Here is a 15,758-nt window from a genome sequence, read left to right as displayed (position 1 = left end):
GAAAGTTAAACATCACCTTGAGATAGCAGTATGTAGCAAAAGCCTATCCCCAATGAAGTCCACATTCCATCCATCTCCTTTTCTCAGTTTTATGCAATGTCTTAACTGAAGCACTTGCAATTATATACAAAATGAAATGGTGTAATATGTAAGCATGGGAAGCTATGGTGTTGGAGGGGAAGATTGTAAGGAACATTAAGATTAGGGCATTGGCCACAGGAAAATAGATTAGGATGATAGATTAGGATTGAAGGGGACATTAGGATTAGGATTGAAGGGAACGTTAAGATTACGGCATTGGCCACAGGAAGATAGAGAACTACCTTATATTGGGTTGGATCTAGGATCTGCTCACGGAAGGTCCTTCTGCCCAATTTTGGGGGGCTCCCCCTCCTCCACCACTCATTCCATTCAGCAGGGTCTCCTGACTGTGCAGCATTTTCAGGGGGCTGGAAGGGCTGCTGTGGGAAGAAGGGGTCAGGAAGTCATCTACTGCCAGCACAGTTGATCCATTTTAAATCTGGGGCTCCTTCACATGGAGCTTTTATCCTATTGAGATTGCTCACTCATGGAAGTTTGTGGGCCCTTTAGAAGATGACAGGAACCACCAGGATGTCTCCCGCACAAAATTACCTTTATTTGGTTTTTAAATAGATTGGAGATAATGAGGTGTCAAATTACTCCACTTGTTTTCTGATTGAGTTCCCTCCATAAAAAAGGGAAAGCCACAAGACTAGGACCTGGACCAATGAAACATGTGGAAGACTCAGATAAGGGGGGCAGAAGGGCAAAAATGGGGGGGAAGCACATGTCAAGGGAGTCTGTTAACGATCCTGCTTTTAAAACTGAAGCAGAAAGCCCCGTTTTAAATGTGGGATTGTAGGCTAGTGCAGTGATGCTCCTGGATCTGACCCATCAAGTCTGACCAATGGGTCCATCTGGCTCAACACTGTCACTGCCTGGCGGGGTTTCAGACAGGAATCTCTCCCAGTCCCGCCCAAACATTCTGCATGTTCTACCACTGAGCTATAAGGCCCTTCCCTAGCCTGGATTTAAAGCTGAAGACCACATATAGACCTTTAGAATCACAGAATCATAGGGTTGGAAGGGGCCTACAAGACCATCAAGTCCATGCAGGAAGCCTGATTCCCAGGTGGTCTCCCATCCAAGTAGTAACCAGGGCTGACCCCGCTTAGATATTCTGAGGAGGAGAAAAGGCAGCTGCAGCATGTCCAGCCTGTTCCCTGCCCCATCCTGTTGTCCACCTCCTTGCCCCTGCCTTATCTACTGCTCCAGCCACAGATATTTGTTTGTTTGTTTGTTTACAGTATTTCTTGACTGCTCCACATCAAAAGATTTCAGAGTGGTGAACAACAAAGACAGAATAAAACACTATATTAAAATATTTTAAAAGAAACAGATTCTGAACTTAATAAATGGATCCTGGTCATGCAAGGAAGGCCTCTCGATGTCCTCAGGAGGTGCCAAGAGCAACGCAACGTTGGCGCCTGCCTGACCTCCAAAGGCAGGGAGCTTCACAGGAAGGGGACCACCCATGCATATAAGGGAATCTGCGTTTTCTCTGGCTTTCAACCTGGCAAACCACCATAGGTGAAGATTTTTATTCAAAATTGACCTTCATATTGAACTCTAAGATCTCTCAAAATTATTGGTAAGTCAAACTAACCCAGGAACACAGTTAGCTTTATTCAGGATCTCTAATCAACCCAAACTGAGGATTTTTATGTTATTATTTCACTTGGAGAGGGAGATAAACACATGGTTAATTTCTCCAGTGAAATCACAGGGACATGCAGTACTGTTAATGTATGTTTACTCAGAAGTAAGTGACACTCAGTTCACTGGACTGTTACGAAGTACCCCCAAATTCTGCTGATCTGGGAAAATGTGGCCTGTATCTGGATGGAGACTAGGGTTTTTTGGTCTTGGAGAAGGGCAGAAAAACAGGTCCCATAGGATGTTCAGGCCTTGCACAACCCAAGAGGAGATGCAGACATCTTGCATAAACTTTCTGACCAGGCACTGTGCTCTGATTGCCTTAATTCCTCTGTGTTAACACTTGCAAATTTCAGATCTTGCCTCAGAACAACAATTACAGAAGCCTCCACCATGAAAATATTTTCTGCTGATTTCTAACCTTCCTGTTTATGCCAAATAGAAAGACAAATAAAGAATTTAATGTATTTTAAAGCTGTAAGACCCTGAAAACCCAATATTGTGTAAGCAAGCATGCCTACCTGACTCTTTTGTCACCTTTGTCTAAGACCATCACCAAAATCCTCCTGGTTATCTTGCTCATCTGGACCTGTGAAAGCCAGAAATATGCACCCATCAACTCCCATCTTTTCCATAATTCAGGGAAGAAAAAGAATCCCATTGTCTTATTTCTTCCTTTAATGTATGACACCTAAAAATCCATTTTCCAACATCCACGAGTAATCTTGGAAGAAAGACTTGTTGTGTTTTATTCTAATTACTACATCCTGAGAGAAAAAGGATAAAAACAGTAACCCAAATTCACAGAATACACAGCGAGGGAGAGAAGGAAAGAGGATTCCTTCCATCGTTTCTGCTCAGAAGAGCAATTCTTCTCCTCCCTTTCTCCCCTTCTTTCCCAGAGAAGGAACTCAACAGAGCTTCCCATCACTCCACAAGCCAGCAGATAAGGAAAGGTAAATCCTTGCATCATCTTCTATTCCCCTTCTCTCTTTTCTTTTCTTTTCTTTTCTTTTCTTTTCTTTTCTTCCCTTTTCCTAATATTCCACCCAATACCAAACTCCAAAATTCCTTGGCTTTAGCTCTTTCTCCATCCACTTTCTCCCCAAAACCCTGCCTTTGCTCTCACCCCTCCACCAAACTCTCTAACTCAACTCCCCAAAAGAGTGGGTTTCTCCCCCATTCAAATCATCCCAAGCTGAAAGTTCCTTCTCCACCCACCCACTATCTTCCCCTTCCTACACACACACACACACACACACACACACACACGATTTTCTATTATTCTAATTCCCCAAATGTATGTATAGTTCTAATTCCCCTGATGTGTGATTTTAATTCATTTTAAATTCCTCTTTAATAAATCAAAGAATTGCTTTCAAAGGCCTTGTTGTGTTCTCTGACTCTCTCAGCTTTGGGGGGTATCAGGTTTTCCTAAGCACCCAGAGCTCAATGCCAAAAGATCCCTCAGGTATGTGTTTAGTTTAATGTATGTGATATGCACACCCATGTAAATTAAAGTATACTTTGTAACAGGGTCTTACCCCCTAGTAAGTGTGCTTAGGTTTGCAGCCCTAAAGTACTTAATCTAGGCAGGATTGTGCCCATTGTACAAACAGGAAGATATACCTCTTGTTGGGAACAGATGCTATCCACCGGATGGTAGAAATATTATTCCAACAAATGTTGGCTTTCCCACATATTTGGGCGTAAATGGCTTTATTGTATTGCTAATCCCATCCGGTTGGAGTTAAACATTCCTTGGGGATTTGGAGCCACAAATATAAAAGACATAAGGAGCTGCAGATCTCAGTTGCTATAGGTTGACAGAACACTGTAAAATTTGGAAAATGAAGAATTATAGGGGGTATTGTCATACTTTTTTTTTTCCCAGAAGAAAGACACTAGACACTCCCCCCCCCCCCTCCAAAGCCAGAGCTTGAAAAATTTGCACATTTCAAATTCCGGTCCTGATTTTCTGGTTACTTAGACATGAGTTGCTTCCTTCCTTTTATTTTCCTTAATTTGCGTAAAATAGTTTGCACTGAAATCAGAAACAATGTGTTAGACTCAAACCAGATCTGGACTCGCTCTGGGGTCCATCGTGCTTTTTGTGGCGACATATGTGCAAGACATTGTCTGTGCACATCCTTCAACTGTTGGGTTGTTATTTTTTGTCATTCCAAGCTGAACTAGATACTGTTACGCTCAGGCTTTGCCTTAGCACAGTCTTCCCCAACCTGATGCCATCCAGATGTTTTAGTGTACAACTCTCAGTATTCCTGACTGTTGGCCATGCTGGTTGGAGTTGATTGGAGTTGTAATCCAAAACATCTGGAGGGCACCAGGGTGGGCAAGGTTGCCTTGGCACATAAAGATCTTGCATTAGGAGTTCTACAGACTGGTCATAGTGTGTCTCTATCAACTTCAGGCTTGCTGATTTAGGGTAAGAACATACAGTGGTACACTTTTCTGTTTCTCTAACTACAAATCCAAAACTATCTTTCATGGTGTTCTAGGTGAGTGCCTAGACTGATAGCTCACTGTTCAGAACGTTGCTTGTTCACTTCTAATACTGCTTCAGATTTGTTCCACAAATTTCAGGAGATTAAACATCTGGACCCAGTGCTGTCTTCAGGCTTTTCAGGGCCCTTGGGCATGGGCCCTTTTCTTCGTGAGTCTACCTTCTCAACACCTTTATCATCAGCGACTGTTGCTCTTCCTCCTCTTTCTCATCAGTGGTGCCACTTGCTTGCTTAACAGGCCAAGAGCCACAGAGTAAACAGGAAGTGGCATCTACTGTTTGTTCTTCTCACCATCACAGTTGTCTGGGCCACAGCAAGAGACAAATGAACAAGCAGATTGCAATGGTAAAAAGGAGGAGCAACTCTGGAGGGCTATTGTGGGCCCTCAGCTCATGCCCAACCATGCCTACCCTTGACACCAGCCCTGTCTGGACACCCCAAATTATATACAAGGAAATAAGTTTGCATAAAAATGCATGGTCAGTAATTTAGCCTCATTTTTTCCATCATAGTAAGTGAGCTTGCAACCTGGGCAACGTCTCCCGGACTCAGCTGGGCAGTACTAAAGTGTACCCATTCCCTTTCTGCCATTGTGCCCCTTGTTCCTGGCCCAGTCCAGGCATAAATGGGGATGATTTTAAACATTACATTCAAGCAGCTTAATTAGTTCCGATAGTGAATTACATTTGCCCTATTTATGTCTCTCATGTAATGTCTCAAGAGAGAAATCCCACATCCAGCCCACAGCGAGCATGAGTTGCATGCGGAGCTGACACTTCTCACTGCTGAAGAGAGGAGTGGCTTCCCTCTTCAGGTGGCACACTGGACGTTTAGAAGATGGAAGCGCATCGAAATAAAATGTGAACTCAAAATGGATGTGCCAGGCAATTCAGTGTTCACGTTCAGTGCTGCATTATGTCTGAAGCCATGCTGAATGTTGTTCGCCTTGGGAGGTTCCCTTCAGAGAATCACTGTACGTGTAGATGTTTAGCCCTTTCCTGGCATTAATTTATACTGTTTGAAGACTACAAATGTCAAGTAATTGATATATTACCAGAGCTTCTTTTTAACTAGGGTTCACCAAGACTAGGTCTGGAAGCTATTTTCACTATCATGCTTAACCTAGAATTTGTGCAACAATAATGAAAAACAGTGCCTCTAAGTATGGGCAGAGTTTTGAGCAAATAATCAATGGATATGTTAAATCACTGTATATCAAGACTGTCAGTCTGCCCACAGTTATACATGCCTAAATTCAATTCAGCTCCATATGACTTGCACACAAACATGACCAGGTGCAGCCCCAGCTCAAGGGACATTGCCGCCTCAAGCTGATGTCGTCCCACTTCTTCAGTGCCGTCCTGCCGCCACTGCCACCGCTCCCCACCTTCTTGCCTGCCAGCCAGCCAGCCAACAGCTGGTGCCCAGGCTCGCTGGCCACTCCCGCCTTCTGTCCCAGCCATGGGGGACACTCGTGGAACACTCGTCCGAAATATAACGGGAGGTCCCGGCTGCTCCCATGAGAGTTTGGGACTTCTCATGATATTTCGGACGAGTCTCCCAGATGCCCCATGGCTCGGGCAGAAGATGGGAGTGGCTGGTGAGCAGGGAGCGGGAGCCACTGCCACCTGGGCTCAAGCTGTTGGCCAGCTGGTTGGCCAGCCTGGCAGGCAGGGAGGGAGGTGGGGGCAGCAGTGGTGGGTTGGTTGGCTAGCTGGCTGCCTGGCCGCCTGGCCAGCTAAGCAGGCAGCAGTCCCTTTAGGTGGGGAGGGCACCACAATCTGCCAGTCTTCCCACTTTGCACTGCCTGATGTGCCCGCATCAGTCTGCATCATTGTAGGGCCAGCCTGATTGGGGGGATGCAGGAATGCAGCCTTAAGTGTTTTCCAATATCATTTAATTCGATGTTACTGTGCCAAGTATATTTTGCAGAGTGACCTTTGGAAAGGCAACCCATTCCCTCCACCCTCTGTTCTTTTGACTTAACTTTTCCAATGTTTGATGTGTTTTTATATCTATGCCTTGTGATTGGGTCTTACAACATACAAGTCAAAAAGCAGCTTGATAAATCAGGGGAGCTAAGAATTTCTATGGAGAAGTTACATTCTGCCATCTGCATGTGCAGCTCTGCAAAAAAATACGTTATCAGAAAATTAATATTTTTCATTACGAGAGCCCTAAATATTACTTGGCTATTTCTGTCTTATCAACACTGTATATTTTTCCTCAGCCAAATGAAGCAGTTTCCTATCAGCTGTACAAAATTAAGCATGGGGATTTATATTAATTTCAGAGTGTGTTTATCTTTGGAAATGCATTTTTAATTTTGTTTCCCCAAAATGTTGCACCTGCTCATTTTATAAAAAAGGTCAAGGCACCCATTCTTGGGAGCATAACTCAACAGCAGACCCTCGCAAAGTAGACCATGAATAGGGCTGACAAAGGTAAACAATGGGGGAGAGATAGCTGTGGTCCTAAGCAGCCCTCTGCCCTTTAGAGCAATGGTTCACATGTTCTGTTCATTAATTTATGCCAGCAATGGACTGATCAGAACACAGCAGTCTTGTGGGTAGATTGCCAGCCGCCCGACAAATATTGCCAAAGATATATCAGTAGGAAGATTAAATGCATGGGAATAGAATCTCTTGTTTTGAACAAGAATTTAAGAGGAGAGGGAAAGCATACAGCCCCATTCCCTTCACACTCTGGTTTTGAATCTCCAAAAGTGAGCCCACACATTATTCATCTGTGAATTCCTTTATCGCACTTTGTCTTTTTCTGAGTTGCTCACAGCAGCTTACGTATCTCTCCCATGAGATCTGCCATCTAGGCAGATCTCATGGGAGACAATGCTGCTTCGCTTCAGCTGTTGAGATGCGTTATCTTGTGCCTTCTGACCATTTGGGGCATTTGAACCAAATACTGTGGCAGCAAGACCTGGGCACTTACTCTTTGAGAATCATGACAACTTTCCAGTGGAGGGAGTTGCTGGCCTGCTCTCTGCTGTGCTTCAGCACCACAGCTGTGATTGGCCGGACAGTGATATTGCAGCTACCAGCTCAGCAAATATACCATAGTTACCTGGGAACAAACGCCGTTGGATTCAGTGGGACTCACTGTTTATTTATTTATTACATTTCTCTGCCATCCAATAGCCAAAGCTCTCTGGGCAATTAAAAAAACCAAAATTAAACTATAAAATACAATAGTAAAACATCATATAAAAACTTTAAAACAGAATAAAACGAGAGTAAAAACCAGCAGCAGTGCAAAAATCTAAAATGCCCTAACACAATTTTTAAAATTGAAGGACTAAAAAGTCTGTCTGGAGAAATAAAAAGGTCTTCACCAGACACCAAAAAGACCACAACATAGGCGTGAGGCAAGCCTCTCTGGGGAGGGCATTGCATAACTGGGGGGGCCACCAGAAAAAAGGCCCACTCCTTAGTAGACACCTGCCTCACTTCATTTGCCAGGGGCTCTTGGCGGGGGGCCTCAGCGGATTATCTTACGGTCTGGGCAGGTGTGTATGGGAAAAGATGATCCCTCAGATAACCTGCCCTCAACCTGATGATGATGATGAATTACATTTCTATACTGCCTCATAGCCAAAGCTCTCTGGGTGGTTTACAAAAGTTAAAACATTAAAATACAATATATAAAGTTTAAAAACCATTTACATAAAAGCGTATGAACGATATATACAAACAACATATAACTCAAAACAACTTTTACAAAATTCCAACAATAAAACAAGACAGCTTAAAATAACACAGCTTTAAAACAGTATACAAAAGTCAGCAAAAGGAACAAGAGTTCTAAAAAGGAATAATAGCCTGCTGGAATAATAGACTCGGCCCCAAACCTCCTGATGATCTCTCCCAGCGGTTTCATGTAAATATTGAACAGCATCAGGGATAGAATGGAGCCCTGAGGGACTCCACAGAATAGTTCCTTTTTTGAGGAACAACTATCCCTGAGCAGCTGGAACCGTCCTGAGAGAAAGGAGTGGAACCACTGCAGAGCAGTGCCCCCAACTCCCAACTCCCTCAGGCAATCCAGAAGGATACCATGGTCAATGGAATCAAATACCACTGAGAGATCCAAAAGAATCAACAAGGATGCACAATTCCCAGGTGAAGATCATCCACCAAGGCAACCATGGCAGTCTAAACTCCATATCCTGCTCTGAAGCCAGTTTGAAATGAGTCCAGGTAATCAGTTTCATCCAAGGCTGCTTGGAATTGACTGTCTTCTCGATTACCTTGCCCCAAACTGATAAATTATGTACTGGTCTATAATTATTGCAGTCTAGGGGGGTCAAGGGAAGGCTTTTTCTGAAGTGGCTTAACAATTGCATCTTTCAGACACAATAGAAAATTACCTTCCCTTAGGGGGGCATTAATAATATTCAGCAAAAAATGTTTTACCATCTCCCCTCCCTGGACTACAAGCCAGGATGGGCAAGTCATCTTTTTGACCAAACCAAGCAGCTTGTCCACACCATCAGGAGTCACAAGCTGAAAATGATCTAATTAATCACGCAAAGAATTGCTGGACAGCCCGCTGTTGATTTCTGTCCCCACAACAGCATCCAAGTCAGCTTGTATCCAAAAGATTTTATCTGCGAAAAACTCATTAAAGGTGTCACAGTGAGCTACCAAAGGCTCTAAGATCGGATTCAATGTGTGTGGGCATCTCTACACCAACCTAAAATCCTGCATTTAAAATGGGGCTTTCTGCTTCCATTTTAAATGCAGGATCACCACTGACTCCCCTGACATGTGCTTCCTTTCCCACCCCCCTTCTCCCCATATCTGAGTCTTTCATTGATCTCACTCCTCTTCTTGCTACTTTAAGTCTTTTCGTGGAGGAAACTGAAGCGGAACACAATGGGGTAATTTGATAGCTCATTATCTGCAATCTATTTAAAAACGGAACAAAGGCCATGTAGTGCAGGAGATGCCCTGGAGGGTCACAGCATCATGTAAGGAGCCCGCAAACTTTGGTGAAGGCCTGAAGAAGCAATCTCAATCACAGGATAAAACCTCTGTGTGATGAAGCCCTGTGTGTGGAGGGGGCTGACAGCTCCCTAACCACCCTGAATAGCTCAGCTGGGCATAAGTTTGTGGAGGCGATATGTGTAGAGTAGAAAGCTCTCTTCACTGCACGTATTGCCACCTCATAGGTCTTCAAATGATCCCTATGACATGTCTTGTCAGATTCAAGTCAAGTTTTCCACCTTTGGTACTTCTAGTCGTCATCCTTGCAGCTTTAGCTCCCTCAGTTCTTCTGTAAACCATGGCGCTTGTTTGGAAGTGGGTAGGAGAGGACATCTAGGAGCTACCATGTCAATAACCCTGGTCAGATCTTCATTCCACACAGAGGCCAGGGACTTGACAGGGTCGGCAACAGCACCAGCCAAGAAACTCCCCAAGGCATTTTGGAATCGCAATGGATCCATCGATGGGGCAGAGCATCTTAACTGGTCCTCCACCCCTGCAGGCAGGTAGTAGCCATGATACCAGCTCTGACCAGACAGTGATCAGTCCATGACAATGTGGAGACAGATAAAACCTCCACCCACAGCAGGGACTTTGTAGGTTAATACCAGCACTTTGAATTGGGCTTGGAAAGAGACTAGCAGCCCGTGCAAATCGTAAACCATTGGTGTAATATGATCAATTGGGCCAGTCCCGGTTAGCAATCTCACTGCCCTATTTTGGACCAGTTGAAGTTTCCTCACCAATAATTAGGGATATCTGTTGCTGGAAAATCTGGTTCTTGTTTGGCTCGATGAAGTTTGAGGGTGTACGACTCAATTTGCGTCGGTGAGCCAAGCTGCGGGCTGTCCCCTGAATTCCAGGAACTTTTTCGCACATTTGGGACAGGAGGGAGGAGCTGCAATTTCTGCAAATTTCCGAGCAATCTGTGGAAATAAAGGCCGGATTTGTGCAAATTATGCAAATTTAGCCATAATTTGTGTAATTTCCATAAATCCAGCCATAATTTGTGCAAATTGCTCAGAAATCTGCACAAATTGCTCAGAAATCTGCACAAATTGCTCAGAAATTTGCACAGATTGCAGACTCCTCCCTGCCCAGTGCAAAATTCCTGGAAAATACATGAACTGGCCCAACTCGCTGTAGATTGAGTGGGGCACCACAGTGGGAACTGAAACAAAGTCTGGGGGTGGGGGCGAGCCTAGGAAAATGCACTGAATTCCCAGATGGATTCTCTGACATCCCTACATATAATGCATTGCAGTAATCCAGATGAGAGGTTACCAGAGCATGGATAACTTTAGCTAGGCCATCTCACATCTGACTGCACATCACAGGGAAGAACAGGGTTCAGTCTGGCCCAATAATGCTGCCAACTCTGGCCTGGCTTCTCGGAATGAGCAACTCCTCAATCAGCACTGACTGAGCCGCCCTCAGATTTAGACTGTCCATCTCTACTTACCTGTTTGACTGATTAACCGCCTACTTCCCGGCTCAAGGACCAGCTCGCCTCTAGACCTGTCACTTCCCTCCCACTTGAAAGATGCCGGAGCTGGAGTGCACGCAGCTGCCTTGAAAGTTTTAAATAAGCAACAGAAGTGGATGCATAACTCATACTTTCCCCCCACCCCCTTCAGGTATGAACATTCAAAGTTGTTCGAATGAATGGACTGGTCTTTTAGGTGCCTACTCATGCAAACAAGGTAACTTGTGAGCCAGCAGCTCCCAGGTCACAGCTGATATATCAAAGTTGTATTTTGTAGCCTTGGAGAGTTGCTAAGAAGCAAGAATAATGTGGTACGGGCAGTGATGGTGCAGCTAGGTAATTTTACACCCCGAACTTAATGATCTTACATGGGGGGGGCTTTAGATGGATGTTCAGTTGTGAAGCTGCTCACCCCAACTGCCATCCCATGCATTACAGCTGCTTCTACATTCCTGATATGTAGGGATGTGTGGAAGTCACCTTTTCAAAGGGGTGATTCGCAGTGGGGGTGAGGCACTCCGCACCTGCCCCCAAAATCCTAACCCGGCCGGCTCCGCTCCACAGCAACTCTGCGGACCCACTGGCCGGGTGCATTTGCAGGCATGTGGAGCCTCTGGACACAAATGGTGGTGGCTACGGCGGCCGCCATTTGCGTTCTTGTTTTTTTGTCGTGATAGGCTACATAAATATTTACGTAGACTATCACAGCAAAAAAACAGGGGCACAAATGGCATAGCGGCCACCATTTGCGCCCCTGTCTTTCGCCGCCATAGCCGCCGCCATTTGTGTTCCCTTTTTTTGCCAGGATAGGCTACATAAATATTTACATAGCCTATCACAGCCTCCGCAGGGACGCAAATGGCGTCCCTGCGTTAGCTGTGATAGACTACGTAAGTATTTACGTAGCCTATCACGGCAAAAATGGGGAAGCGAATGACGGCCGGAGTTGGTGGGGAGGCTCTCTGGCTTTCTAAAAAACACGATATGCTAATGCAGGATGCCATTAGCCTATCGCGGGAAAATTACAGCCATAAATGACTGTAATTTTATGCCTTTTGTGGCAGTAAAGTACTTACTTTTACCTAAATTGCAGCTGTTTATGGCTGCATTTAGGTAAAAGTGAGTGCTTTATGGCCGCAAATGGCGCACAATACGCCATTTGTGGCTGTAACTTCTGTGCGATAAGCTTCTGCCAGACCATTAGCATATCACATTTTTTAGGAAGCTGGAGAGCCACCCCGCAGGAACTCCTCTGGAGCTGAAGGTAAGTGTGGCCAGTCCGCCACGGATGAGGGATGTACGAAACACTTACTTGGTTCCGTTCGGGGGCATCCGCGGTGGGGGGGAGGCGCTCCGTCCCTCCCCCCAGAATCCTCCCTGGCCAGCTCCACTCCGCAGTAAGTCCGCGGAGCTGCTGGCTGGGGCCAGGTGCAGCCAGAATTCCAGCCACTGCTGGGCTGCTGCAGTCGCTACGCCGGCTGCTACACCAGCCATCATTTGTGTGGCTGCCAAGCCATGATAGGCTACTAAGTATTTACATCACCTATCATGACAAAAGGCAGCCACGCAAATGGTGGCTGCTATGCCATTTGCCTGGCTGCCAAGCCATGATAGGCTACGTAAATACTTACGTAGCCTATTACAGCAAAGAGCAGGGGCGCAAATGGCGTAGCGGCTACGACGGCTGCCATTTGTGGCCGCAGCAGCCTGGCAGCGGCTGGGAGACCAGCCGGAGACGCTGATGCCTACGCACCTGCTGCAGCTGCCGCCACCAAGCTGCCAGAACCACCACATCTGCTGCCAGGTACACTCCATCCCAGGGGGATTCCTCAGGGTGGCGGAGGGGAGGCCGTTCTGCCATGGATTCCAGGGGGTCCGTGGCAGAATTCTCTGACATCCCAGCACAGACTCCAGAGGTCTGATTCTTTGGAATCTGGCCTCATTTATGTCTGTGGCAGATTTCTCCAGCATCGCTAGCTGTGACAGAGAGGAAAATGGGCCTTCACTCAGACTGAATCTACACATAGTAGTTATACTTTTATCATACCGTTATCATAACTATTGGTACACAAGACACCAAGGGGCACCAATAGTTATCATAACGGTATGATAACAATATAACTGCCATGTGTAGATCCAGCCCCTGACTCCTACCTCTGGTGGTTCATTCATTCCCCCAATAAATCTGTTTCACTAGTAATTTCCCATACAAATGAAGGGGAATACTGTAAGTTGGTGTGAGGAGGAGGAGTAGAGAGGTACATGAGAATGATCTAAAGCTCAAGATCAGCTCCCTGTAGCTGTCTCTGTGGCAAAGTGTGCAGTGGCAGATGAGAGACTAGAAGGCCTCTCTGTACCATTCTGGACATGCAATTTTTATTTTTAAAATTTAAATAAAAACATTCAAACTATGACAGACCATGGCAGCAGCAAAAGACATTCCAACAGTGGCATGGTAAAAAAAGAAGGTATTTGTGTGGTTTTAATGATGAATGGTGCAAGGAAGATACATTCAAAAATTGACTTCACAAAGTCAACACCGTTAACAGCAGAACACGCTCTAGTCTGCCAAGGTTTTTTCAGTTAAATATGAAGGAAGAAAAGCAGTGGAATCCATGCAGAAAGCATAGAACACAAAGAATGAAAGAAACAACAGAAACAAATGCTACACCTTTTTTTTTTACCAAAAGAGACGCATCTCAAGAAAAGCTGGTGAGTAGCTGAAGTCGGGCAGGCTTTCCGCAGTATCTCCCACCATTTAAGTTATGCAAGCCAATACTGTCCAAACAAAATGCATCCAGGAATAATACCTGATTCTGAAATTGCAAAACAAAAATTGTTGTGGATGGATAAAAGCAATAAGCATAACAGAAAATATGTTGTCACCAAAATTGCTAGAACTTGCTGAAGGATTTGGATGGTGCACGTTTTTGTCAGTTGATTCTGACACCTCCAGCTGGGGACACAGCAAATTCTTCCCAGTAACTGTGTTACTTTTCTGTGACAGGGAATTAAGCATGGCTTGCTTGATTTTAACAATGACCATGGTGGACAAGTCAGGCATTTGTGACACCGAACTCCAACATTCTGCAGGAGAATGATCTCAGCATTAATAGTGGGTCAAATTAAGTGTTTCTTTAAGCTATGCATGCTACTTTTATTTACTCTCCTGCAGGATGAGTAAATAACAGTAGGCCCCAATTCAGATTGGGAGTGTGAGATGCCAGAAGAGGAGAGTTAAAGCTCCCCACTCCACCCCCATTTTTTTCCTGAAATTCTTATCCCTCTATCTGGGGGGGGGGGATAGTTAAAATGGCGGGGGGGGGGGAAGCTTGCATTGATTCCAGTGGAATGATACAGCAAGTTTAGAAGAGTGACAGATTGGCCTCAGATATCTGGGGAGACTCACCACTCTCCTAAGGGTTTACTGTTTAAAGGTGATATGAAGGGGTGAAATTAGGTCTGTGAATTCTAACCAGCATTTAGAGGGATAAAGTGATGTGTAGAAATTCAATTTCTGTTTAGAAAACAACTCCAGGAATTTCCTCAGCAACCCTATTTGGGGTGTGTGTGAAAGAGAATGGTGCCTAAAAGAAGCAGCCAAAAGAAATAATGGTCCCAAACAAGATTTTAAGAGGTGTACATTCACACCAAGTTTTTAAGGAAAAGTTTCTACAAAATCACATAAAAATTACTACTTTCTACTCCTCTCCCCCCGCTCCCGCCCCCTGCAACCCCATGGAAAGTTAAGAATATTTTGTGAAGTTCTCATTTGAATGTGCTATTTAAATCTGTCATTTCCAATTCTTTCCGCCAAGCATTTTAGGCACATTTTGTTTTCAGCACATGACTAAAAGTCATCATTATACTTCAGCTGGAGAAATATAGCGTGGCAAGTAATTATTTTTCTTTGCACCTGCTCAATCACATGTATTTTTTCTCATCAGTGGAGATTATATGACACAACTTGGCTTAAAAGTATGTATCTTGTCAATTAGCAGCTGAAATGTTTTGTTACTTTATTTACTTTGCTGCATCACTATTGCATTTGTCTTACATACTCCTGCCTCCTCCATCCTTCCGGATCTATGACTTGTCATACTGATTCTTTAAATTTGTCCGTTGTTGTTTTTAGGGGAGTCTGATGACAAAAAGGAAATTGAAAATGTGGAAAGCATAATTGTGGGTTTTTGAGTTTTCCATTTTTTGTCTAAATAAGAGTGTGATACATATTTGGTCAAAACCATCGGGTATTATGAATACCAGAATACTAGACTGCATCCTCCTCCTGTATACTCACAATCCCATCCCCCCTTAAATGCATGAACAGTGTTCATATGAAGACCTCTATTAGCCTCTGCTTTCTCATGTAAATCCAATATCAAGACTCCTTAGGATGTTAACACCATCATAAAACAAGTCAGACTTGCAGTAAAATGTTGCAAAATGAAGCAGTTGTGTTCAGAGTTTCAGCCAGCCATGACTTTTTCCAGGACACTCCATTATTGTCCCCCCACCCCCAGCACCCATCCTGGTGAGTGCTACTTTCCTAAAGTTTGTTTACACTCCTGCAAACCTTGGTGCTTTCCTATGTCTGCTGATACCTTCCTCTTGTGTATGGATGGCTGATGCCATTTTGGCCACAGACGGATTGGCACTTGGAGAATGAGTTCACTATCAACTGTTTTTTCAGTGTTGCTGAGCAACACCCCAAACTCTCCATTGCTACAACTGCTGCTGTTTCCAGACGCTGCTTCACACCTTAGCCTGGAAAAGCCGGGGATTTTCCAGTGAGTCCATCATTGTCAGCACCAGCTGAGTCCAGTTGCAGTGGTGCACATAGAGTTTATTATTAAGTGTTTTATTTCATTTTTATACTGTCATAGCCGAAGCTCTCTGGGTGGTTCCAAAATTAAAACCACAAAAATACAACAGAAAATACAATTTAAAATATAATAACTTAAAACTACAGAACAAAAAATACAACCAGAGTAAAACCTATCAGCA

General features: G+C 44.5%; 1 long non-coding RNA gene across 1 annotated transcript in view; it reads right to left on the bottom strand.

The window, feature by feature from the left end:
- The window catches only part of LOC146344105 (uncharacterized), a 114,897-nt gene that overhangs the window by 17,210 nt on the left and 81,929 nt on the right, over positions 1-15,758 (bottom strand). Inside the window, exons 3-4 of the long non-coding RNA XR_014792581.1 lie at positions 2,259-2,326; positions 324-461 (exon numbers count right to left, since the gene is read on the bottom strand). This is a non-coding gene — a long non-coding RNA (uncharacterized LOC146344105). The remainder of the gene's footprint in view (positions 1-323; positions 462-2,258; positions 2,327-15,758) is intronic.

Source organism: Heloderma suspectum, chromosome 5 (assembly GCF_057233095.1).
Source record: "Heloderma suspectum isolate Gila_16-S chromosome 5, 16-S_ref, whole genome shotgun sequence".
Taxonomy (NCBI): Eukaryota; Metazoa; Chordata; class Lepidosauria; order Squamata; family Helodermatidae; genus Heloderma; species Heloderma suspectum.
The sequence above is the reverse complement of the archived record's forward strand: the minus strand, read 5'-3'. Positions and strand labels throughout refer to the sequence as shown.